This window comes from Bombina bombina, chromosome 8 (genome assembly GCF_027579735.1).
Source record: "Bombina bombina isolate aBomBom1 chromosome 8, aBomBom1.pri, whole genome shotgun sequence".
In the NCBI taxonomy this organism is placed as follows: Eukaryota; Metazoa; Chordata; class Amphibia; order Anura; family Bombinatoridae; genus Bombina; species Bombina bombina.
Window position 1 is genome coordinate 323721609 of NC_069506.1, and position 26425 is coordinate 323748033.

Sequence of the window (26425 nt, forward strand, 5' to 3'; positions counted from 1 at the left end):
AAATAAGGTATTTTGTATTCATGTAACCGCTCTGGTGTATTAGGTGTGTCTGAGCAGACAAATAAATAAGGTATTTTGTATTTATGTAATCGCTCTGGTGTATAAGGTGTGTCTGAGCAGACAAAAAAATAAGTTATTTTTTATTTATGTAAGCGCTCTGGTGTATAAGGTGTGTCTGAGCAGACAAATAAATAAGGTATTTTTTATTTATGTAACCGCTCTGGTGTATAAGGTGTGTCTGAGCAGACAAATAAATAAGGTATTTTTTATTTATGTAACCGCTCTGGTGTATAAGGTGTGTCTGAGCAGACAAATAAATAAGGTATTTTTTATTTATGTAACCGCTCTGGTGTATAAGGTGTGTCTGAGCAGACAAATAAATAAGGTATTTTTTATTTATGTAACCGCTCTGGTGTATAAGGTGTATCTGAGCAGACAAATAAATAAGGTATTTTGTATTTATGTAACCACTCTGGTGTATAAGGTGTGTCTGAGCAGACAAATAAATAAGGTATTTTTTTATATATGTAACCGCTCTGGTGTATAAGGTGTGTCTGAGCAGACAAATAAATAAGGTATTTTGTATTTATTTAACCGCTCTGGTGTATAAGGTGTGTCTGAGCAGACAAATAAATAAGGTATTTTTTATTTATGTAACCGCTCTGGTGTATAAGGTATGTCTGAGCAGACAAATAAATAAGGTATTTTTTATTTATGTAATCGCTCTGGTGTATAAGGTGTGTCTGAGCAGGCAAATAAATAAGGTATTTTTAATTTATGTAACCGCTCTGGTGTATAAGGTATGTCTGAGCAGACAAATAAATAAGGTATTCTGTATTTATGTAACCGCTCTGGTGTATAAGGTGTGTCTGAGCAGACAAATAAGGTATTCTGTATTTATGTAACCGCTCTGGTGTATAAGGTGTGTCTGAGCAGACAAATAAATAAGGTATTTTGTATTTATGTAACCACTCTGGTGTATTAGGTGTGTCTGAGCAGACAAATAAATAAGGTATTTTTTATTTATGTAACCGCTCTGGTGTATAAGGTGTGTCTGAGCAGACAAATAAATAAGGTATTTTTAATTTATGTAACCGCTCTGGTGTATAAGGTGTGTCTGAGCAGACAAATAAATAAGGTATTTTTTATTTATGTAACCGCTCTGGTGTATAAGGTGTGTCTGAGCAGACAAATAAATAAGGTATTTTTTATTTATGTGACCGCTCTGGTGTATAAGGTGTGTCTGAGCAGACAAATAAATAAGGTATTTTGTATTTATGTAACCGCTCTGGTGTATAAGGTGTGTCTGAGCAGACAAATAAATAAGGTATTTTGTATTCATGTAACCGCTCTGGTGTATTAGGTGTGTCTGAGCAGACAAATAAATAAGGTATTTTTTATTTATGTAACCGCTCTGGTGTATAAGGTGTGTCTGAGCAGACAAATAAATAAGGTATTTTATATTTATGTAACCGCTCTGGTGTATAAGGTGTATCTGAGCAGACAAATAAATAAGGTATTTTGTATTTATGTAACCACTCTGGTGTATAAGGTGTGTCTGAGCAGACAAATAAATAAGGTATTTTTTATTTATGTAACCGCTCTGGTGTATAAGGTGTGTCTGAGCAGACAAATAAATAAGGTGTTTTTTATTTATGTAACCGCTCTGGTGTATAAGGTATGTCTGAGCAGACAAATAAATAAGGTATTTTTTTATTTATGTAACAGCTCTGGTGTATTAGGTGTGTCTGAGCAGACAAATAAATAAGGTATTTTTTATTTATGTAACCGCTCTGGTGTATAAGGTGTGTCTGAGCAGACAAATAAATAAGGTATTTTTATTTATGTAACCGCTCTGGTGTATAAGGTGTGTCTGAGCAGACAAATAAATAAGGTATTTTTTATTTATGTAACCGCTCTGCTGTATTAGGTGTGTCTGAGCAGACAAATAAATAAGGTATTTTGTATTTATGTAACCGCTCTGGTGTATAAGGTGTGTCTGAGCAGACAAATAAATAAGGTATTTTGTATTTATGTAACCGCTCTGGTGTATAAGGTGTGTCTGAGCAGACAAATAAATAAGGTATTTTTTATTTATGTAACCGCTCTGGTGTATAAGGTGTGTCTGAGCAGACAAATAAATAAGGTATTTTTTATTTATGTAACCGCTCTGGTGTATAAGGTGTGTCTGAGCAGACAAATAAATAAGGTATTTTTTATTTATGTAACCGCTCTGGTGTATAAGGTGTATCTGAGCAGACAAATAAATAAGGTATTTTTTATTTATGTAACCGCTCTGGTGTATAAGGTGTGTCTGAGCAGACAAATAAATAAGGTATTTTTTATTTATGTAACCGTTCTGGTGTATAAGGTGTGTCTGAGCAGACAAATAAATAAGGTATTTTATATTTATGTAACCGCTCTGGTGTATAAGGTGTGTCTGAGCAGACAAATAAATAAGGTATTTTTTATTTATGTAACCGCTCTGGTGTATAAGGTGTATCTGAGCAGACAAATAAATACGGTATTTTGTATTTATGTAACCGCTCTGGTGTATTAGGTGTGTCTGAGCGGACAAATAAATAAGGTATTTTGTATTTATGTAATCGCTCTGGTGTATAAGGTGTGTCTGAGCAGACAAATAAATAAGGTATTTTGTATTTATGTAACCGCTCTGGTGTATAAGGTGTGTCTGAGCAGACAAATAAATAAGGTATTTTTTATTTATGTAACCGCTCTGGTGTATAAGGTATGTCTGAGCAGACAAATAAATAAGGTATTTTTTATTTATGTAACCGCTCTGGTGTATAAGGTATGTCTGAGCAGACAAATAAATAAGGTATTTTTTATTTATGTAACCGCTCTGGTGTATAAGGTGTGTCTGAGCAGACAAATAAATAAGGTATTTTTTATTTATGTAACCGCTCTGGTGTATAAGGTATGTCTGAGCAGACAAATGAATAAGGTATTTTTTATTTATGTAACCGCTCTGGTGCATAAGGTGTGTCTGAGCAGACAAATAAATAAGGTATTTTGTATTTATGTAACCGCTCTGGTGTATAAGGTGTGTCTGAGCAGACAAATAAATAAGGTATTTTTTATTTATGTAACCGCTCTGGTGTATAAGGTGTGTCTGAGCAGACAAATAAATAAGGTATTTTTTATTTATGTAACCGCTCTGGTGTATAAGGTGTGTCTGAGCAGACAAATAAATAAGGTATTTTTTATTTATGTAACCGCTCTGGTGTATAAGGTGTGTCTGAGCAGACAAATAAATAAGGTATTTTTTATTTATGTAACCGCTCTGGTGTATAAGGTGTGTCTGAGCAGACAAATAAATAAGGTATTTTTTATTTATGTAACCGTTCTGGTGTATAAGGTGTGTCTGAGCAGACAAATAAATAAGGTATTTTTTATTTATGTAACCGCTCTGGTGTATAAGGTGTGTCTGAGCAGACAAATAAATAAGGTATTTTTTATTTATGTAACCGCTCTGGTGTATAAGGTGTGTCTGAGCAGACAAATAAATAAGGTATTTTTTATTTATGTAACCGCTCTTGTGTATAAGGTGTGTCTGAGCAGACAAAATAAATAAGGTATTTTATATTTATGTAACCGCTCTGGTGTATAAGGTGTGTCTGAGCAGACAAATAAATAAGGTATTTTTTATTTATGTAACCGCTCTTGTGTATAAGGTGTGTCTGAGCAGACATATAAATAAGGTATTTTTGAACTTGAGTGCGGTCTTGGTCACTGTGTTAATTGCCCTTCTCTTTTTTCTATTTGTTCTATATATTTTTAGTGACTTCTAGCACATTGTTTTGTATAAGTGAAGCCTGAGCAAAAGTGTGACCATCACTCTCTTTATTCTATTTGTTTTTGGAAACACTAAAATCTTTTATAATGTAAATGTATTTATAGTGCACACACATATTACTAATAGGCTTAGAGTTGACAACAGTAATGAGTTCTTTCCATTTATAACATGTATTTAAGAGCTTTAAATATATTAATATTATAAATAAATATATATAAATATATTATTATTAATGTTAATTCTGAGAGGGCCCAGGATAAAAACTCATTGGGCAAGATTACAAGTCGAGCATCAAATCGGTTGTGAAAACACTGCACGCATTATGGCTTTTTCGCATTTGGGGTTGCACAGCTATTACACGTTGCAAAACAACTTATTTTGTGAACGTGTTAAACCTTGTAATCTAAACAGCCAAATTGCATGCACGGTCACGTAGTCCCCATATAAGTCAATGGAGAAGTAAAAAAAAAACCCGCAAAATCCCTAATATGTTGCACAAAACCCTTGACATATCCTCCTACATTAAAATGCGAATATTTCATATTGCGAAAATGTTTTTGTAATGGAATATGTTCTGTCTATTTCTAAATAAATATTTCTCTATATATGTGATGATTTTTGGACTGATATATATATTTATATTGAGATATTTATATGAATATATATGTCTAGTTATCTCAAGATCTATATGCGAATATCTCTTTGATGGGTACACTCCAGTGGACAAAAATGCATTCTATGGTGTCAAATTACAGGAGTGTAGGCAAATTAAATAATGAAAGCACATATTCAAACATTTTATGAAGAATCAAATTTTGGATTTAAGGTCCCTTTAAACTTGATCAAATTAACCCCTTAAATTGGTATGATTGTTATTATATGAGATATATTTTCTTATGATATGTACTTACCTACCAATGTAGGCTGCAACGGCTTTAAATGTATTTGTAAAGTCTTTTTTTTTTTACATTTGCAATGACATTGGAAAATAGTGGTGTCTTATACAATTCATTTGAGTGATAAAAGATAGAAATAAAAAAAGAAAGAAAGAATGAATGAAAGAAAGAAAGATTCGTTAGTTGATTGCTCATTTTCTTGATCCTATTTCACAAAAAAACTTTGAATTCCACTTTCCCTTTATGAGAATTACAGCCAAGCCAGTGATCTCATTATTTGGCCCTCAATAGGAATTAGTTGCTAACATTAAGTGAAGCAATAAACAGTGAACATAATCAAGCAGGGTTCATATACAGTCTCATGCATAATACAGAATATAGAATTTGATTCTTGGAAAAAACAAACAGGACACCTGTGTGAAGGCTTCTGGCGATGGGACTAAAAGCTGTTTAACACTAGCAGCATGGCAAAGGGTGTGTTCTGCTTAAGGCCTGGGTCCTGTCATTGCTTGCCAGCCAGGAACACTATGTTTCCACCTGCTTTAATCCTCCCTATCTAACATTATTTCTCATGCTCCCTTTTTTCTGCCATCTTTTGTTCAAGCTGGGCACTGACAATGAAAAACAAACCAAGTACACAGTGGTTGCCCCCATAAATTACATGATAGGATCTCTAAACCACTCAGCACAGTTGGGCGCCCAATCAAAGTTAAATTAAGTATTATAAAAGATGAGTGTATATGTCAGGTGCTGACATATTAATTATGCCTATATATCTGCCAAGCAAAGCATTTAGTTTTACAAGCTTTTCATATCTTTAGATGCAAATAGAACCTGTACATAAATTCTCTTTAACAATAAGTCAATAAACCAGCTCTTAGCTAACCCGTAGAGCGTTTATACATTTCTCTTTGCAACAGTGTATTTGTATTTATTAGTTTAACCTTGCTTTAAGTTAAACATTATTTGGCTTCTCAAAACTGAGATAAAGCTGAACAAAAACATAAAGGGCTCAATTCATCAATCAAGGGCTGAAAAGGGCGTAGCCGCGTATATATTTGCCCCTGTTTGCCCCAGCTCTCCTCTGAAGGGCTTGATAAATCAAGCCCAAAATACCCTAAACATAATTACACCAGTAATAACATGAAGCAGAAGAAAGTAGCTTGTTCTAGACAAAAGCTGCACGTCATTTTAAAAATGGTTACTCATCAAAAGTGTGGCTCCAATTGGTGATTATACTTGTATATAAAGAGCAAAATATAAGGTGGGACTTTACCTCTTTCTGGACACTAATTCCTGGTTCCATGGATTTTTTCATTCTTATAAGACTCCTATACCAATCTATCAACAGTTTTGTGCAAACTGCATCACTTGACTTTTCTGTGGGTTTTTTGTTTTCTTGCCATTCTAATATGTATGAAGACTCTGCTATAAACCATTTATCACCAGTGGCATTTCCAGAAAATAAATATAAGAAGGCACATTCCAGAAGCCCATTTGTCTTTTGGGGGAGGGGCATGCTATAAATAGGGTCGTTATGTAATGGGTGGCGTCGGGTGAAGATGGGGCATGGCATGGGCATGAAAATAATGGTTGACCACAGTTGGTGGTGGGGGGCACATTGGGGGATAGTAACTGTTAACACAGCTTTTTTATTCAATGTTAAACTTTTTGAACATGCACAGCTCATATGTTAATAAACTAATTAAGGGGGGCGGAGTCAGCACTTGAGCTGAACGATCGCACATCTCAGCAGCTCCGGCTATAATTTCTACAAAAATCAAATTTGGCGACCGTTCAGGCTCTTACTTATAACAAATATTGAGAGGCTAGTGACTCAGCAAATCTACCAAGCTAATATCCCAGAGAACTAAAATTTGTAGTGGTGGGGTCGTGCCCAGGCCAAGGCCGAATATGGCTGCTAGACAGAGAGCTCTCCTTATGGCAATATCTTACCTTCGAGTAAACAAGCTCTAGAAATACCATTCAGCATATATTTCAATGTCATGAGCTGGAGAATACTCTGTTGGATTGGATGATATTTTTATTTTGCGATATAGGCTCTAAGGGTTTAAAACGGCTCCCGGGGAGGTAAACTCCAGCAACCCCCCCTGAGAAACCAGGCCACAAGAGACCCGGAGACACTCTACAATCAAGTATTAAACATGGACAAGAAACTCTGCATCGAGCCCTACTGGCTGTTTTAGAACCAAAAATAGACAGCTACTTTAATCAGCTTACTTTCCTAGCAGAAGTTCGACACTCAGAGAAACAGAGCCCTAACCCCAATATGGCGGAAAAGACAGATCTTTGCATGCAGTACAATTACCTACAACTATTTACCACTGCAGCAGGATCTACACAGCACAGCGCAGTACTTACAGAGGAGTCACAAGCTAAGATGAAAAGAACCAGTTGGAACAACCAGCTGAACAAGAGTTCTTGTTTCACAGTTGATTTTACCCTCATCAAACATAACAGTTCACTTGCACTGAGGCCTCTTCTGTCCGGGGTGTATGCAGACGACCACCTGAGGAGAAAGCTAGACCAAGTCCGCAATCAGATTATGACTGCTCACTCCGCCATTCTGACAGAGGAGAACAGTATTTCCAGAGGCCCTCCTCCATACCTTGAGGCTCGGCTGGGTGGGATGCTAGATGCTGTGGACTGGTTGGCAGTGCATGCTTGGAGGCATCCCCATTTAGAACGCCCTAGGTACCATTCATACCTCCCCAGAGACATATTTACTGTCATACGAGTTAGAATTGGGTAACTCCCACTGAACTTTTATGCCTCTTGTAAAAAGGCTCTTTCTTAATATCTCAATTGTATTGCCCATAGAAATGACGACCCTACGGTTTGATATGGTCTTATTGGGACTAGCAACTCTAGCCAGAATGTTTAACAACGGATTTTATTCTTATGATAACAACTGGGCTACAGCCTCATTGAACTTGAGTGACTCCAAATATTTTGATCTCTCTATTTGTCACATTTATCAAAGTTTGCTCATCCTTCATTATCACCAGTTCTAATTTTTTCAGGTACATTAGATATCCCTGGAGAAAGTTTTAATGCCTGAATTTATGCAATTAATTGCTTTAGCCTTTTTGGTGTTCTTTCTGTTTGTAGATACACTAACATAAATGCTGCACCTTTGCCTGTTATAAACCCTATTATATAAGTCAGGGATGCCACTCCTGCAGTAGATATTAATATGCATTTCCATAACTTGGTGATGGTGTTGTGTGTCAGCCATTCCTGTCTGCCTATTAAGCTAAGTAAGTTATGGGCTATATCTAACATTGATAGAACTATTAGCCATGGGGGCCTATTTATCAAAGGTCTTGCGGACCTTATCCGACAGTACGGATCAGGTCCGCAAGACCTCGCTGAATGTGGAGAGCAATATGCTTTCCGTATACAGCATTGCACCAGCAGCTCACAAGAGCTGCTGGTGCAACGCCGCCCCCTGCAGACTCGCGGCCAATGGGCCACCAGCAGGGGGGTGTCAATCAATCCGATCGTACTCAATTGGTTTGAATACCGGCAATTCCTGTCCGCCAGATCAGAGCAGGCAGACAGGGTTATGGAGCAGCAGTCTTTGTGACTGCTGCTTCATAACTGCTGTTTCTGGCGAGTCTGAAGACTCACCAGAAACACGAGCACACAAGCTCCATTCAGAGCTGATAAATAGGCCCCTTGGTCTGCATAAAGGAATTAGAAGTTAATTCCCCCCTTAGGAACTATAACCTCTGCTCAGCACTAATTGCTAGATAGTATATAGTTGATATATTGAAACACTACTACTAACTTTAATTGTCGTTGCATAGGTCTTAATCTATATATGAGTGCAAGCCCTCAAACATACGCATTCTATAGATAATAAAGCTAACTATGGGAGTCAGAATCTCCTTATGTGTTACTACTTCAAATATTACTCACTAGAGGGAGGTTTACACCGATAGCATCAATTATAAATGATTCTAAATTTATAATATAATGTCATATACTGGAACATTATAAGGCTTTGCACGAGCTTCTCTTGTTGATTAGATACTTGATTATTTCCTCTTTCTCCCTCAGCCAGCGAGGGGGATGGAGATCTCAAGTAGCATCCCATAACACTAACCTGACATTTTATAATGGCTAACAAGGAGATAACAAGATAATATTTGCTATATCTTTAGGGGCTAGTCAGATCCACAACATGATAATCCAGATTTACATATAAATGTAGACATACATCCCCTTAACTGTTATGTTCACAATGCCCTATAGAATATACACTTCATACACCTAGGTCCTCTGAGAACGGGAACATTACTCTGAATCATACTATTAGTGATTAAGAGTGTATAATAGGCCCACCAGCAACAGTAAGATACATTAATTACAGGCACATAAATTAAAATAGACTACAACCCAGGCACACTACAAATCAGTTAACAGGATTTCATATTTTATATACTGCTATGACTATATTGTACAGTTATTCACAGATACCTGTGGAACCTGCAATAATTGGTATATTTTGTCCTAGAATGTAAGCATGTGAGTTACTATGTTAACTGGTGCATTGCCATGCTTTTTATATCTATTTCTAATTTCCTGAAACTTCTCATACTGTGCATAGTTCATTATCATAGTTTGAGGGGAGTTCCACCTCCATAACCCACGCATCTCACATAGAATACTCCACACCGAAATTACTCTCTAACCCTGGAGTCTGTTTGCAACCTGTCTAGCTACATATAACATAATGTGCAAAAACACCCTCGATATTGCTCTTGGAACCCCAAAGTCCATAAGAAAGAAGCTGCCCCCACCTCACATCTTTGTAGCGGTGCTTACCCACTGAACCACCCTCCCTCATTGCTTGCCGGCACATTGACCCAAGTTTTCACTTAACTAGTAGTAAATCCTGATACTTTGTTGCTGTTTTTACCATGATATAGTCTGTATATCCATAGTACCTTGCTCCTATCTCATACTAGACATGTTTTTATCAGGGCAATAGATTTGTAAGGGTCATGCTTTTAGCTACAAAGCTTTGTACCTATCATTTATCAGCTGGCCCAGAAGCAGCCATTATAATAGCTACCTTCACTTCCAAATATATATATATATATATATATATATATATACAGGGAGTGCAGAATTATTAGGCAAGTTGTATTTTTGAGGATTAATTTTATTATTGAACAACAACCATGTTCTCAATGAACCCAAAAAACTCATTAATATCAAAGCTGAATAGTTTTGGAAGTAGTTTTTAGTTTGTTTTTAGTTATAGCTATTTTAGGGGGATATCTGTGTGTGCAGGTAACTATTACTGTGCATAATTATTAGGCAACTTAACAAAAAACAAATATATACCCATTTCAATTATTTATTTTTACCAGTGAAACCAATATAACATCTCAACATTCACAAATATACATTTCTGACATTCAAAAACAAAACAAAAACAAATCAGTGACCAATATAGCCACCTTTCTTTGCAAGGACACTCAAAAGCCTGCCATCCATGGATTCTGTCAGTGTTTTGATCTGTTCACCATCAACATTGCGTGCAGCAGCAACCACAGCTTCCCAGACACTGTTCAGAGAGGTGTACTGTTTTCCCTCCTTGTAAATCTCACATTTGATGATGGACCACAGGTTCTCAATGGGGTTCAGATCAGGTGAACAAGGAGGCCATGTCATTAGATTTTCTTCTTTTATACCCTTTCTTGCCAGCCACGCTGTGGAGTACTTGGACGCGTGTGATGGAGCATTGTCCTGCATGAAAAAAATGTTTTTCTTGAAGGATGCAGACTTCTTCCTGTACCACTGCTTGAAGAAGGTGTCTTCCAGAAACTGGCAGTATGACTGGGAGTTGAGCTTGACTCCATCCTCAACCCGAAAAGGCCCCACAAGCTCATCTTTGATGATACCAGCCCAAACCAGTACTCCACCTCCACCTTGCTGGCGTCTGAGTCGGACTGGAGCTCTCTGCCCTTTACCAATCCAGCCACGGGCCCATCCATCTGGCCCATCAAGACTCACTCTCATTTCATCAGTCCATAAAACCTTAGAAAAATCAGTCTTGAGATATTTCTTGGCCCAGTCTTGACGTTTCAGCTTGTGTGTCTTGTTCAGTGGTGGTCGTCTTTCAGCCTTTCTTACCTTGGCCATGTCTCTGAGTATTGCACACCTTGTGCTTTTGGGCACTCCAGTGATGTTGCAGCTCTGAAATATGGCCAAACTGGTGGCAATTGGCATCTTGGCAGCTGCACGCTTGACTTTTCTCAGTTCATGGGCAGTTATTTTGCGCCTTGGTTTTTCCACACGCTTCTTGCGACCCTGTTGACTATTTTGAATGAAACGCTTGATTGTTCAATGATCACGCTTCAGAAGCTTTGCAATTTTAAGAGTGCTGCATCCCTCTGCAAGATATCTCACTATTTTTGACTTTTCTGAGCCTGTCAAGTCCTTCTTTTGACCCATTTTGCCAAAGGAAAGGAAGTTGCCTAATAATTATGCACACCTGATATAGGGTGTTGATGTCATTAGACCACACCCCTTCTCATTACAGAGATGCACATCACCTAATATGCTTAATTGGTAGTAGGCTTTCGAGCCTATACAGCTTGGAGTAAGACAACATGCATAAAGAGGATGATGTGGTCAAAATACTCATTTGCCTAATAATTCTGCACTCCCTGTATATATATATACTTAAAGCGAGGTTTCCACACTTTTGTTCAACAACATGACTCATAATAACTCTGCACTATTTCTCATTATTTGGTTGTATCACTGTTTTGATTATTACTCTTGACTTCTCTTGTCTGTTAAATGTCCACTCATATACTGAAGTCAAACCTCAATAAAAAACTAACTTACACGAAAAAATACCCCAAAAAACTAATTAAGGGCTAGATTACTTACGCAAGCACAATATTTGCACTCCACTCAATAATACCAGCACACGTAAAAAACAGAGGGGCAATGTGAATACGATCTCACGTTCGCAGTGCCCAGAAGCCTTGGGTTCACGAGAGTGCCCTTCCATAGGCTTCAATGGGAGCCTTGTTCTAATGCTGATAGACATGGCAAACTACCTAGCACAGGGCAGGGGGCAATTTGTGCAGCAATTAAATAAATATATATGAATATACACATATATATTTATGTATTTAAAGGTGAATATGCACATATTAACACATAAATATATATGTATATAAGGATATACATATATATTTATAGTGAAAACACAGTCCCCCATTGACCTCTATGTAAAGGCATTTTGAGTGCCGTCTTTTATCTAGCACCCCACATCCCCTCACTTTAACCCCTTATATCTGCTTCACACAGTTTAAAAAAATTAAATAAATAATAAAGATGCTCATATGTTTATTAAATGATACTCTACTGTCCTCTTTATTTTGTGGTGATTGGGGCAACTTTTTTTCATTAATCAGAGATCTGTATTGTAGTGCAAAGTGCTTGCAGTCACATTAATCATCTTCTTGTAATGGCTGGTTATTTAACGTGCGCTGTAAACGGGAAATTTTGCCCCTTTGTGGGCGCACGTTAAGATAGCGATCCACTTGTAATCTGGCACCGGATATTTTTTTCTCTATAATGGAGGAAGTAATGGACACTGCAAAAATGAAGAAAAATTAAAGGTAAAATCCATTTAAATAGATGAATAAAATATAATTGAAATTATTTCTATAAATTATAAACCACTGCTTAGTACTTTTTTATTACAACAATTAAACAGACTGTTAAGATCCCTTTAAGCAATATTTGTCTGTTTTGCAGTCCATGGTCACACCCATCTTGATAAGCCTTTAACCCTTAACTACTGAGCTAATTTAACCCCTGTACTGAGCTTTTTATCAGTATGTACATGCTGCTTACATTTAAGTTTTACTATAGGTTATTTTACAGTACACATATATTTTTTTCAGGAGACCTAGCAGATTCAAACTAGACCATTATTTTATGTATATATTATGACAAGTTACAAACCTGCAACAAAATGTGTGAAAAAAATCACCTTTTCTTAATAATATTTCATATTTATAAACTACATTTTGTATGTGTGTGTTTTCCCCCTATAGTAAAAAGAAGGGGTTATCCTCATATAAATAGGGGCCTTTCAGTATAATTATGTAACTTTGATCTGCATATAGGGGCTCCCATAAACCTATATGCAAATAAATAGGCTGTTATTCACACCAGGTGATCACTATTACCACAATGTAATGAAATATTCTTTATTCAAAGATAAACATTTTCTGGGGAATTTAGTTTTGACTGAAAAGTTCCTTTAAACACAATGTAAGAAATGTCTCTTTAAATTCAGCTGTTAAAGACCATTTGAATTTATAAACCAACTGGTTACATTTATGTATAAATGAGGGCAACATAAAAAGAACAAAATAAAAATGCTGCCTTGACCCATAAATATTAGATTCAGACGACAAATGTTAAACATTGTTTTTTATTTGTTGCATTTTTTTGAAAAATGATAAACAATCAGTCCCTTTAATGAAATATAGAAAAATGAATGCAGGTGACAGGGCTCCAATGTACTAATCAGCGCAAGCTGCTTCCTGTGATTTAGAAATTAGCGTTCATCAGACCACTACTTCTTACACTCTTTGCCCTTTCTGTTTTGGCGGAGAGCAATCACCCGGAACACTTCCGCTCTGGGTGATTGACAGCCCCTTATCTCACACAACTGATCAATTGAGAAAAGGGGGCAGTATAACACACTCATTGTAATGTGCATTGATACATACTGCAAGTGAAGAAATTCAGACAAGTTCTCAAGTTGTTCACTCACCTTTTAGTACATGGAGCCCAACAAACTTAGTTGATTTGATCATGCAGTTAAATTTACAGCAATATTCTTGTCATTTAATTGAGCCTCACTCCTGACCCCTTTAAAAAAACAATTAAACAAACAAAAAAAATTGCTCTTCTTTTGTCTATTATTACATATTTTATCTTATCGACTTCAATGTTTTGGCACTGTAACATTTTTTAAGAGAACTGCATGTTCTTTGCATCTGCAAAAAGCTATGAAAAGAGAGAAGGCTGTACCGGTATAAGGTGCCGCCACAAAGACCAGCACAACAAGCAATCACCTTAAATAAATGAAATACCAATAAATATCATGTAGTTGCAATTTAATCAAAAATTCATAAAGCAAGAACCAAACATCCTAAATAAATGTAACACATAACATTGAGACAAACATAGAACAAACAAAACACATGGGCCCCTCATTCAGCTCCTAAACAATGACCTAAGCCGGCAATGAAGTCCAGTTTCACGGCAGTATAAAGCACCATTCAAAGCCACAGCAGTTGTAAATCCACATATGAATGAAAATGAATGAAATGACGAATGAAAAATGACAATTATAATGGATGGTAATGATGATTAATGAAGGAGATGAATGTAAATGCAATTTACTTTTATTATTTTGCCCATTTCCTGTCAAAATAATTGTTTTTCTAATTTAGGGAATTTGAGACTTGGCAGTGATTTAGATTTTTTCGAATTTCGTTTCGGATCGTTTTGAATTCGGATACATTCTAATATATTCGTTTTGGGTTCATTCAAATCAATTCGGATGTATTCATTTTGGATTTGATACGTAAATTCAGAAGTTCGGTATGTGTTAAATTAAAATGGTTCCAAGTTACACAAATGGAATTATTCCACTGTTCTATCTCACTAAATCTCACTAAATTAAATTTTTATACTGAATTGTGTTAATAAATTTATTTTTTATACTGAATTGTGATTAGTCCATGGCAATTCAAATGTAACAAATAAATCTGAACTAATTTGGATTTATTCGTTACAAATGCATTCGGATTAGTTTAGTTTCGTTGCTAGGGTAATTCGGAAATTCGAATCGATTCAAATCTCCGAATTTGGCAAATTTGTCCAAATTTCTATTCGGAACTAAACGAAACGTTCATGTCTAGTGCACACTGCAGACAAGCCTAACCCTATTGCATGTCTGTCCTTATCATAAGAGGTCCAGAATGGTATTTATCTTATTCCTTTTTCTTCTGTCCAGTTGAGGACAGATATAGGGTTAGATTACAAGTGGAGCAGGAGCAAGATAATTAACAAACCATTACAAGTGGCTGATTACTGCAAGCTTGAGATCAGATCTCTGGTTAATTTGATAAATGTGCCCCAAATGCCCCCTTAATACTGTCTATTGTAGTTTATTAAAAAATAAAGATGACAGCATCTTTGGTTTTTAATAAAATTACTTCACTAGGCAGTATTTTGGGGTTAAAGTTGGTGGGAGTGGGGTGACTGAAAAGTGCCTTTACATTGCGGTCTATGGGAACTGTGTATTCCCAATAAATATATAGGTACATGCTTATATACATATATATTTTGTGTTAATATCTGTATAAACACATATTAACACATAAATAAATATGTATATCAGCATATAAGTATATATTTATATTTGCTGCGTGAATTACCCCCTTTGCTGGCGCTGAAGTTCTGATGCCGTCTGTGTGGGCATCAGAACGAGGCTTCCATAGGAGCCTTTGGAGGCCTGCTCTCAGGAGCGCAATGCTTCCCAGCGATGCGAACGCATGATTGTGTTCGCATTGCTGAAAACATTACCGTGGGCTGGTATTACACAGTGAATCGCAAATATCGCTTTCATCAAATCGATATTCAGCGCTCCACTTGTAATCTGGCCCATAGATGGGTTCCTGTACTGATCATTTACTATGTAGCATGTTACTTGTCTGCATTGTTTTCTTTATTGTTTTAAGCTTTAAGGCATGACACTTGGGCATTAAATATTAATGAAATTCTTAAAATATGTTGTTGATTACTGTAGTTGAATTCTACATGGTTTTTTTTCTGATGTATTTGTAGAGAGCAAATCTCAAATGTATTATAAGCAAACTCATATTACTATAAAGGATAATTGTATTGTCATAATCTGACACATTATAGCGATTACAAACACATTACTCCACCTTTATTCACTGCTACCTGCAGTCGATCTAAACTAATTGAGAGATTATAACAAGTTCATGAATCAGCAGAATATTTACAAATATTCATGAGGTAAGATTGTTCTAAGGGATTATACAAAGGATTTGCTAAAACTGGGCAGTTGTGATTATCCTGTAGAATTAGAAACATCAGAAATTAGCTGCTTTGATTTTACTGGAAATTCTGAGACTCCAGGAATGTTTCTTAAAAAGATAGTCAACATTTATACCATTTAAAGGGACATATATATATATATATATAATAACATTTATACCATTTAAAGGGACATAAAGATCCAAATCAAATCTGCATGACTGCATTTCAATTTTGAAATAGAATAGAAGAACTTTGCAATGTACCTTGTATTAGGAAAAAGGTTTCTGGTACAAGTTTTTACTATTTTAGTGGCATACATACATATGGTGTTTATGCCTCGTGCACACTCATTCAAACACTGAACCGACTCAGGGCTATATTATGAATGGAGCACTATTTATTTTCTCTGCTCATGCATTGTGTGCATGAAGTAGCGCTAACCCGAAGTGTGCAAAAAGAAGCGTGAAAACTGGGAACAAGCACCCATACTCTTATTCTTAAATACATATTTCTGTATATATCATATTATTTTGGTAAAATAAATGTCTATACCTAAATATGTGAATATATATACATATATATATATATATATGAATATCTTTTTAAAAATATTCCCCTATGTGAAGATAGTAATACTTTATTAAATAGAATATTGCATAAATATGATTTTTCATGTTTTCAGCTCAAATACTCATCTATATATATATATATATATATATATATATATATATATATATATATATATATATATATATATATATGATACATATTTATTATGTGTTTATATGTTATATATGTCTGTAAATACATATACAGGTAGCCCTCAGTTTACGCCGGTGTTAGGTTCCAGAAGGAATGGTTGTAAATCGAAACCATTGTAAATTGAAACCCAGTTTATAATGTAAGTCAATGGGAAGTGAGGGAGATAGGTTCCAGGCCCCTCTCAAAATTGTCATAAGTAACACCTAATACATTATTTTTAAAGCTTTGAAATGAAGACTTTAAATGCTAAACAGCATTATAAACCTAATCAAATAATCACACAACACAGACATCACTTGCATTTTTCTGCAAACAGTTTTTTCTATGCATTCCAATCTAGACTGATTTAAAGACAGGAAGATCTTGTTCCTTTGAAATCTGCTCGATAACTCAGGTCTGGTTAAACTGATTAATTTCAACTTGCTTGGCTTTGCTGCAACACAAGCGGACAGCTCCACCTACTGGATATTTTAATAAATGCACTGCTTCTCAATGCTTTTCAATAGCAGTCACATGATTGGAAAAAAAGGTTGTTATTCTGAAACGGTGTAAATTGAACCGTTGTAAAACGAGGGCCACCTGTATACATATGTAGACACCTATATACTTATATATATATATATATATATATATATATATACACACACACAGTATATATATATATATATGTATATAATTTTACCGTTCAGTTGAGGCCGACTTTCGGTCACTTGGTGGATCGACATTCTCCATGCTTTATGATCTTTGACCACTTCTTTAAATTCTTTCATGGGCATGTTTGTGTTGGCCTTGATTATGTCTAGTGAGTTTGTTATTTGACGTCCTCTTCTTCTCATCCTACTGTCTATGCCAAGCATTAATGTTGTTTCCAAGGAAATAGCTTTAATGATATGACCAAAGTATGAGAGCCGCTGCTTGGTGACTTTGTCCTCCAGCAATATATTTGTTTTGACTCACTCTAGGATTGTCTTGTCTGTGACCTTTGATGTCCATGGCATGCACGTCATTCGCCTCCAACACCATAGTTCAAAAGTGTCCACCTTCTTGAGTGTCCAGTTTTAACATGCGTATGTGGAGATCAGGAAAATGATTGCATTGATTATTCAAATCTTTGTTGCGGTGCTTATATCTTTGTTCTTCTAAATTTTTGCAATTCCTTTCATTGAATTGCAACCAATTTTGGATTCAAGGAAAAGGAAATATTATACTGATTCAATTTCTTCATTGTCGATTATTTTGTCAACAATGGCATTGCCTGCTGCTGTCATTACCTTTTTTTTCTGAATTTTAAGGTCCTGTCCAATGCGCTCACTTTTTTCTTTCATTCTTTGGACCAGATATTCTAGGTCCTTTTCACTTTACGCAAGCAAAGTCGTATTGTCGGTATATCGAAGGATGTTGATGTTATACAAATAGTACTCATCTTATTTATGTGCTTTTGAGCCTACATGAGTCTGCTCTCATGGAAAAAAAACTAAGCTTCAACAAAGGGTACCATGAGAAAGAGGTAGATTTGAAAATAGAAAAAATTGGATTTTTATTTTATTTTTAATTTTTTTCTGTCATGTTTCAGATAGAGCGTAAAATTTTAAAAGGGTTTTTAATTTTCTTCTATCTTCAAATTTGCTTTTTTCCCTTGGTATCTTTTGTTGAAAAGCAGGTTAAATGTGGCAGCTGTTTTGCAAGGATACCTAATAATCACCTTAATTACAAGTTTTGCGGTATGGTGAGGTACGGCTATACCGCTGAAAAATTGACCTTTGCGTGCGGAATATGCAGGTCTCCCATATTACAGATCGCTGCGGTACAGCTATACTGCAAGCGTTTTAGCCTTTACGCAACTCCCCATTCCGCACTCAAAAAATGGCTTTTGAGTGCGGGATTTTCATTGCACCTGTATTACAGGTTGTGCGGTCCATCCATTCGGTTATCTGAGACCAGTAGTTATGGATTTTGCGAAACAAAAATGTTTCACAAAGCTCATAATTAAAATGTTACAAAGTACACTAACACCCATAAACTACCTATTAACCCCTAAACTGCCATCCCACCGCATTGCAAATACTATAATAAACCTATTAACCCCTAAAACGCAGCCCCCCCCACATCACTGACACTAAATAAAACTATTAACCCCTAAACCGCTGGGCCCCCACATCACCAACACTAAAATAAAGTATTAACCCCTAAACCGCCAACCCCCTGCATCGCAAAGACTATAATAAACTTATTAACCCCTAAACCGCCGGTTCCTAATATTGCAAAGACTAAACTAAACCTATTAACCCCTAAACTACTGGCCCCCCACATCGCAAATCACTAAATTAAACTATTAACCCTTAAACCTAACTATCCGCCTTCTTAAAATTTAATTTACAATATAACTATCTTAAAATAAATAAAAACTTACTTGTGAAATGAAAAAAAAACTAAGAATAAACTATAAATAAACCTAACAGAACTATTTAAAAAAATAAAATAAAAATAAAAAACCTAAATTACAAGATTAAAAAAACCTAACACTACAAAAAATCTAACATTACTAAAAAAAGTAAATAAAAACACCTCCTAACTATTTAATGAACTACCAATAGTCCTAAAAAGGGCTTTTTGTAGGGCATTGCCCTAAGTTAAACAGCTCTTTTACCTAAAATAATTACAAAATCCCCCCTAAAAGTAACCCCCACCCAACCAACACCAAAATAAAAACCTATATCTAAAAAAAAAAATTAAGCTACCCATTGCCCCTAAAGGGGCATTTGTATGGGCATTGCATCACAGTTCCTGAAGTCCGGACATTCATCTTCATCCAGGCGGTGAGAAGTCTTCATCCAGGCGGCGACATCTTCCTCCATTGTGGGGGCATCTTCTATCTTCATTACGATGGCGCGGAGCTGTGGCAGCACAGAGCTGACCAGGACCGACGAAAACATCAAGCGCGGAGCCTCCTCTTCATGTGATCGTCCGCCGCACAATGAAGCTTGAATGCAAGGTACCCCTTTTATATTGGTGTACCGTTGCATTCCTATTGGCTGAAAAACAGCCAATAGGATGAGAGCTGCTTAAATTCTATTGGCTGTTCAAATAGAATGGACAAATAAGGTGTGGATAATAGGAGCGCCTTGGGCTAAAGTATGATGTTTAGGCAATAAATATATATAGATGATAAAGATATAATAACATTTATTATCCGCTAAAATAGCTTAAAATAATTTATCAGCTTAAAGCACTTTAGATAAATCAAATAATAATAATAAAAAAAAAAAAAGATTAAATAAATATAAAAATGAAGCAAATCTCTAGAGGAGAGATATATAGAAAGAAGTGATCCTATCAAGTGTCCAAATGTGGATGTCATATAAGTGTCTATGGGTGAAATCCTAAGTGTTGATCCTCTAATGATTCATTATTCAGATAATGTCCTTTGAAAATCCTCAAAAAATCCTAAAAAATCCTCAAACTGTACTCCATGATCCAAAATATAAAACTATAGTGCACTCAAAATAAAAATGATATTAGGTGATAATCCTGATGGTGTGGTGAATATTCGTGGTGAGTAACCTGAAAGAGAACATGTACAAAATATGCAAAATATGCTATAAAGAAATATCCAAATGGAGACTTGTTTACCAAATAAGAGAAACTTGAGCCTCTGTCCTAGTCTACGTGTATCGGCCCTGCTTGGGGCCTTTTTCAAGACATATTGAGGCTATAATACGATGGGCTTATAAATGTGTAATGTCCAATGAGAAGAAGCTTACTAAATGAAAACTTGCGCCAAATTACGGATGGACTTCCGCATTTGCCGATGCATCATTTCCCTTTCCGGTTTTTGTTTACGTATTATCCGGTTCAGATCGATGTTACGTGTTTACCGGAGTTGGACATTTTGCTGCCATTTTCTTTAGGGGCATTTCTAAAAGTAAATATTGGGGATAGGGTCTATATTGTGTTAGCTTGCATGTGTTACTAAACAAAGTTTAAGAAGCGGCTCCTGCCTAAGATTGTAATTTTGAGTTATTAATCGTCATCAAAAATTCAGGTGTGTGTGTACTTCCGGATAGATGGAGTGGAGTGAGGAATAATTAAAGTGCAGAAAGAGGGAGTTTAAGATGTTAAATGGTACTGGTTGACCCAAAAAAACAATAAAAAAAAATATGAATTGGTATTTGATAACTAAGAATTAAATGTGTATATATGGATATTTAAATATAAAAATTTGGACGAAGATAATCCATAATTATATACACTCGAAAAAAGAGAAAAATATATGAAAGAGATAATAAATATATAATTCTTTGGAAAAAATGTATTTGAAAGAATTTATTATGGAAAATATTAAAAAAAGGATTCTAAATTATGTTATTTAGACGGTATCATTTGGTCATTTTGGGTGTGTGTATATCTGTTGTTTGGTACATATACATATTAACAACTTAGGGTAGAGACCACTACCGGTTAATAAAGAAGTTTATATATATATATATATATATATATATATAATGGAAACAAATATATATATATAAATATACTGTATATATCTTACTCCTCCCAGACTAGACTCGAGTTTCCCTAAAACTAACAAATATTTTATAAGAGACTTGATCATATAAAACATAAAACGTGATTAAAATGTTTAATTCATATATAAAAAAACTATAAAATACAAATATACAATTGAGAATGGATCAGTGTCTTAACATTACATCTTAATCTTAAATTAAAATTACACATATGATACTAATAAATAAATTATATGGGGCATATTACTTTTGGTCGGTATGGATGCCCAATATTCTATATTTACTTTTCACACTCAAAGAGGTTACTTATATTCCATAAATTTGTAATACATTGGGGGCGTGGATCAAAAATCATTAATCAATTAAAATACAAGATATTAATAAGCTATTCTGTCTAATAAAACTGGACTAATGGAGTTAGTACGAAATATACATACAACCTAGCCAGGTCAGTTAAATTAGCTTAAATACAGAAGGATTGGTAAGAACCCTTTTAGTTTTTTCCCTCCAATGTCATAGATATTGGTGCATTTCCTAGAGTTTGGTATACATGGGGCAAGCATAGTTTTCAAATTTTCTTGCTTTTTTATAAATAAATTGGGGTTTATCCCTAAGTTTTTCTCCTATAACATCATCTCCTTTTAATAGATGCCAATATTTAGCGATTATTTTCTCTTCAATGTTCTTATTCTCATTGTATTAGGTAATGAAAGGAATGTTAAGTTGGTCATTCTCTTTTGTTGTGGATGAAGATGAATGTCCGGACTTCAGGAACTGTGAGTAGATTTTCTGGGGTTAGTGTTAGGTCTTTTTTTATTTTTTTGGGTGTTTTTTTTTATATTAGGAATTTTAAGGGCAATGTCCATATAAATGCCCCTTTAGGGGCAACGGGGAGCTTAGGTTTTTGTGATTAAAATGTTTAATTCATATATAAAAAAACTATAAAATACAAATATACAATTGAGAATGGATCAGTGTCTTAACATTACATCTTAATCTTAAATTAAAATTACACATATGATACTAATAAATAAATTATATGGGGCATATTACTTTTGGTCGGTATGGATGCCCAATATTCTATATTTACTTTTCACACTCAAAGAGGTTACTTATATTCCATAAATTTGTAATACATTGGGGGCGTGGATCAAAAATCATTAATCAATTAAAATACAAGATATTAATAAGCTATTCTGTCTAATAAAACTGGACTAATGGAGTTAGTACGAAATATACATACAACCTAGCCAGGTCAGTTAAATTAGCTTAAATACAGAAGGATTGGTAAGAACCCTTTTAGTTTTTTCCCTCCAATGTCATAGATATTGGTGCATTTCCTAGAGTTTGGTATACATGGGGCAAGCATAGTTTTCAAATTTTCTTGCTTTTTTATAAATAAATTGGGGTTTATCCCTAAGTTTTTCTCCTATAACATCATCTCCTTTTAATAGATGCCAATATTTAGTGATTATTTTCTCTTCAATGTTCTTATTCTCATTGTATTAGGTAATGAAAGGAATGTTAAGTTGGTCATTCTCTTTTGTTGTGGATGAAGATGAATGTCCGGACTTCAGGAACTGTGAGTAGATTTTCTGGGGTTAGTGTTAGGTCTTTTTTTATTTTTTTGGGTGTTTTTTTTTATATTAGGAATTTTAAGGGCAATGTCCATATAAATGCCCCTTTAGGGGCAACGGGGAGCTTAGGTTTTTGTAAGACTTAGTTTCTTTTGTTTTGGGGGGGTTGGTTGGGGTTAACTTTTAAGGGGACTTTGTAATTATTTTAGGTAAAAGAGCTGTTTAACTTAGGGCAATGCCCTACAAAAGGCCCTTTTAAAGGGCTATTGGTAGTTTAGTTTTGGGTGGCTTTTTTTTGTTTTTATAGGACTATTGGATTCGGTTTAATTTTTATTATTTTGGATAATTTCATTTATTATTTTTGTAATGTTAGATTTTTTTATTTTTCATAAAGTTAGTGTTTTTTTAGTAATGTTAGATTTTTTTATTTTTTTTTGTAGTGTTAGGTTTTTTAATCTTGTAATTTTGTTTTTTTTTATTTTTCATTTATTTTATTTTATTAAAATAGTTATGTTAGGTTTATTTATAGTTTAGACTTAGTTTTTTTTTATTTCACAGGTAAGTTTTTATTTATTTTAAGATAGTTATATTGTAAATTTAATTTAAAGTATAGGGGATAGCTAGGTTTAGGGTTTAATAGTTTAATTTAGTAATTTGCAATGTGGGGGGGGGGGTGGCAGGTTTAGGGGTTAATAGGTTTAATTTAGTCTTTGCAATGTGGGGGGCCAGAGGTTTAGGGGTTAATAAGTTTAGTTTAGTCTTTGCGATGTGGGGGGCCGGCGGTTTAGGGGTTAAGAGGTTTATTATAGTCTTTGCGATGTGGGGGGTTTGGCGGTTTACGGGTTAATGCTTTATTTTAGTGTTGGCGATGTGAGGGGCCGGCGGTTTAGGGTTTAATAGTTTTATTTAGTGTTGCGATGTCGGGGGGCTTCGGTTTAGGGTTTAAAAGGTTTATTTAGGTGTTAGCGATGCAGGGGGTGGCGGTTTAGGGGTTAATCACTTTATTTAGTGTCAGCGATGTCGGGGCAGTGGATTTGGGGTATTTAGACTAGGGGTTTATGTTAGGGTGTTTTAACGTAACTTTCTTTTCCCCACAGACATCAATGGGGATTGCTTCATGGCGATCGCCATTTCGGAATCACAGGTGTTTTGCTGCCATGTAGTGTTCCAGGCACAGAATGAAAACAAAACAAATTTGACAATACAAGTAAACTTTTTATTTAATTATATATTTTGCCTGAATCATGATAGAAAAATTCTTGTTTTCATGTCCCTTTAACATTTTTAAAACATATGTTTATAAATTTGTCATTTTTTACCCTGCTTTTATGTTTGCTTAAGACCAATTAAAACTTTAAAAAACTGCATCAAAAATTCTTTAGCAAAGATTAAACAATTATTTAACAAATTTTAAAGAAGACAGCTTTATATAAATATTTTGAAGAAGTTAAAAATTGTTATATAAGAAAAAAACATAAAACCTATGACAGTGTAAAAATAAATGTAAAGTTGGCTTTCTGTATGAAATTAATTCAAATTTTAACCCTTTAAGGACACAGCTTTCAGTTTGCTCAATTGTTTTATGACGGAAAAATTCCGTCATATGTCCTTAAGAGGTTAATTCAAGCAGAACAATTACTTAAATGTTAGTAAACAAAGCTCCTAATTACATGTAAATGGTGTGGTTTCTCACATGATCTTTTTGAGAGATTCCTTTCTCTAGTAGTAATATGCTATTTCTGTAAGGGTATTCCTGCTTGTCAAATCCTTTAATGATAAAATCAGCTATAATGCTTGTCAAAAATACTGAATTTGAGTTTGTAGAAACTGTCACAATAATTGGTCGTAAAAATGTTTTAAAATCCCAACACGTGAAGGAGAAACGTCATTAACTATACAATCCTTCTGTAATGACAAGGTGTAATTTTATATTCCATTGGGTTGAATTCATCTCCACTCGATCTGCTGATGTTGTCTATTTATACGTCAGCTTAAGCATAGTCATCCTGCTAAGTGCTTTGAAAATCACAATTCATATAATGCAGAATTATGAAATGACTGATTGCCAGTGTTACCTCACATATTACACCTGTAACCCCAATAACTATTTACAATGCATTATCTGATTTGAAAGGGAGGGTCAGAACAGTACAGTCAAAATTAATATTACATTTAATTTTAAACAACTTTCCTGTGTAACAAAAAATTGTGTCATATAGCTGTTTTAAAAATTAAAGGTATTAAAGGGACATTAAACACTACATATAATTTATAAGCATAGTATTGAGGTTTACCCCCTGTCTCGGTCTAGTTATGGGTGCCGCCATGTTAAAATTTAGATTTCGCTGCATTCCAGTAATGATGTGTAAATCTCCTTCAGATATCTGCACTGTAACCTAGCTTCCAAAATAATGTCACTCATAATTAGAGGGAGGTGCATGAAATGTATTTGTGTGTTTAACCCCTTAAGAATTAAGTCTTACAATATGACTATACTTTGCTTAGCTAGTCATCAACTTACAAGGTATCTTAATATAGACTTGTCCTAACATTATTCCTCCTACCAGACCCCAAAGCCTTGCAGCCACATGCTCACATCCCACCTGAGGTCAGACCCCCCTAGTACAGCATCTCCTCTATTATCCATGTGTGCACAATAAACCTCAAATTAGACTCATTATTCAGCAGACTTGCTGTTGGCTATATGTTAACATCAGACCTTAAAGGGACACTGAACCCAAATATTTTCTTCCATGGTTCAGATAGAGCATGCAATTTTAAGCAACTTTCTAATCTACTCCTATTATCAATTTTTCTTTGTGCTCTTGCTATCTTTATTTGAAAAAGAAAGCATCTAAGCTTTTTTTTGGTTTAGAACTCTAGACAGCACTTTTTTATTGGTGGATGAATTTATCCACCAATCAGCAAGAACAACCCAGGTTGTTCACCAAAAATGGGCCGGCATCTAAACTTACATTTCAAATAAAGATACCAAGAGAATGAAGAAAATCTGATTATAGGAGTAAATTAGAAGGTTGCTTAAAATGTCATGCTCTATCTGAATCACGAAAGACAAAATGTGGGTTCAGTGTCCCTTTAATTCAGACTTCAAAGCCCTGCAACCCCTCTATCAGTCACCTGTCCAAATCAAACCTTATTCCTGTTCAAATCAAACCGTATTTCAGACTTCAAAGCCCTGCAACCCCTCAATCAGCCACATGTCCCCATCAGATCTTAATTCAGACTTCAAGGACCTACAACCCCGCTATCAGCCACCTGTCCACATCAGACCTTAATTCAGACTTCAAAGCCCTGCAACATCTCTATCAGTCACATGTCCACATCAGACTTTAGTTCAGACCTCAAAGGCCTGCAACCCTTTTATCAGCCATATGTCCACATCAGACTTTAGTTCAGACGCACAAACCCAGGAGCTGGAGCTCATCTTTTATCTGCATGTCTACCACAAACCTCAAATAACTCTCCAGGCCCAATGGTGGTGCCTCTGTCTGCCACATGCCCACATTAGACCTCATATCAAACCCATCCTGCCATCTTTTTGTTAGAAACATGTCCCCATAAAACCTTGGAGCAAGTATGCTGACACATCAGCCCCTCTGAAACAGCCTCATCCTCTATCACTGTCCTGACTACTCTCTAATACTTCTATTTCCCCTTAGGACCATCTTAGGAGGGGTTTCT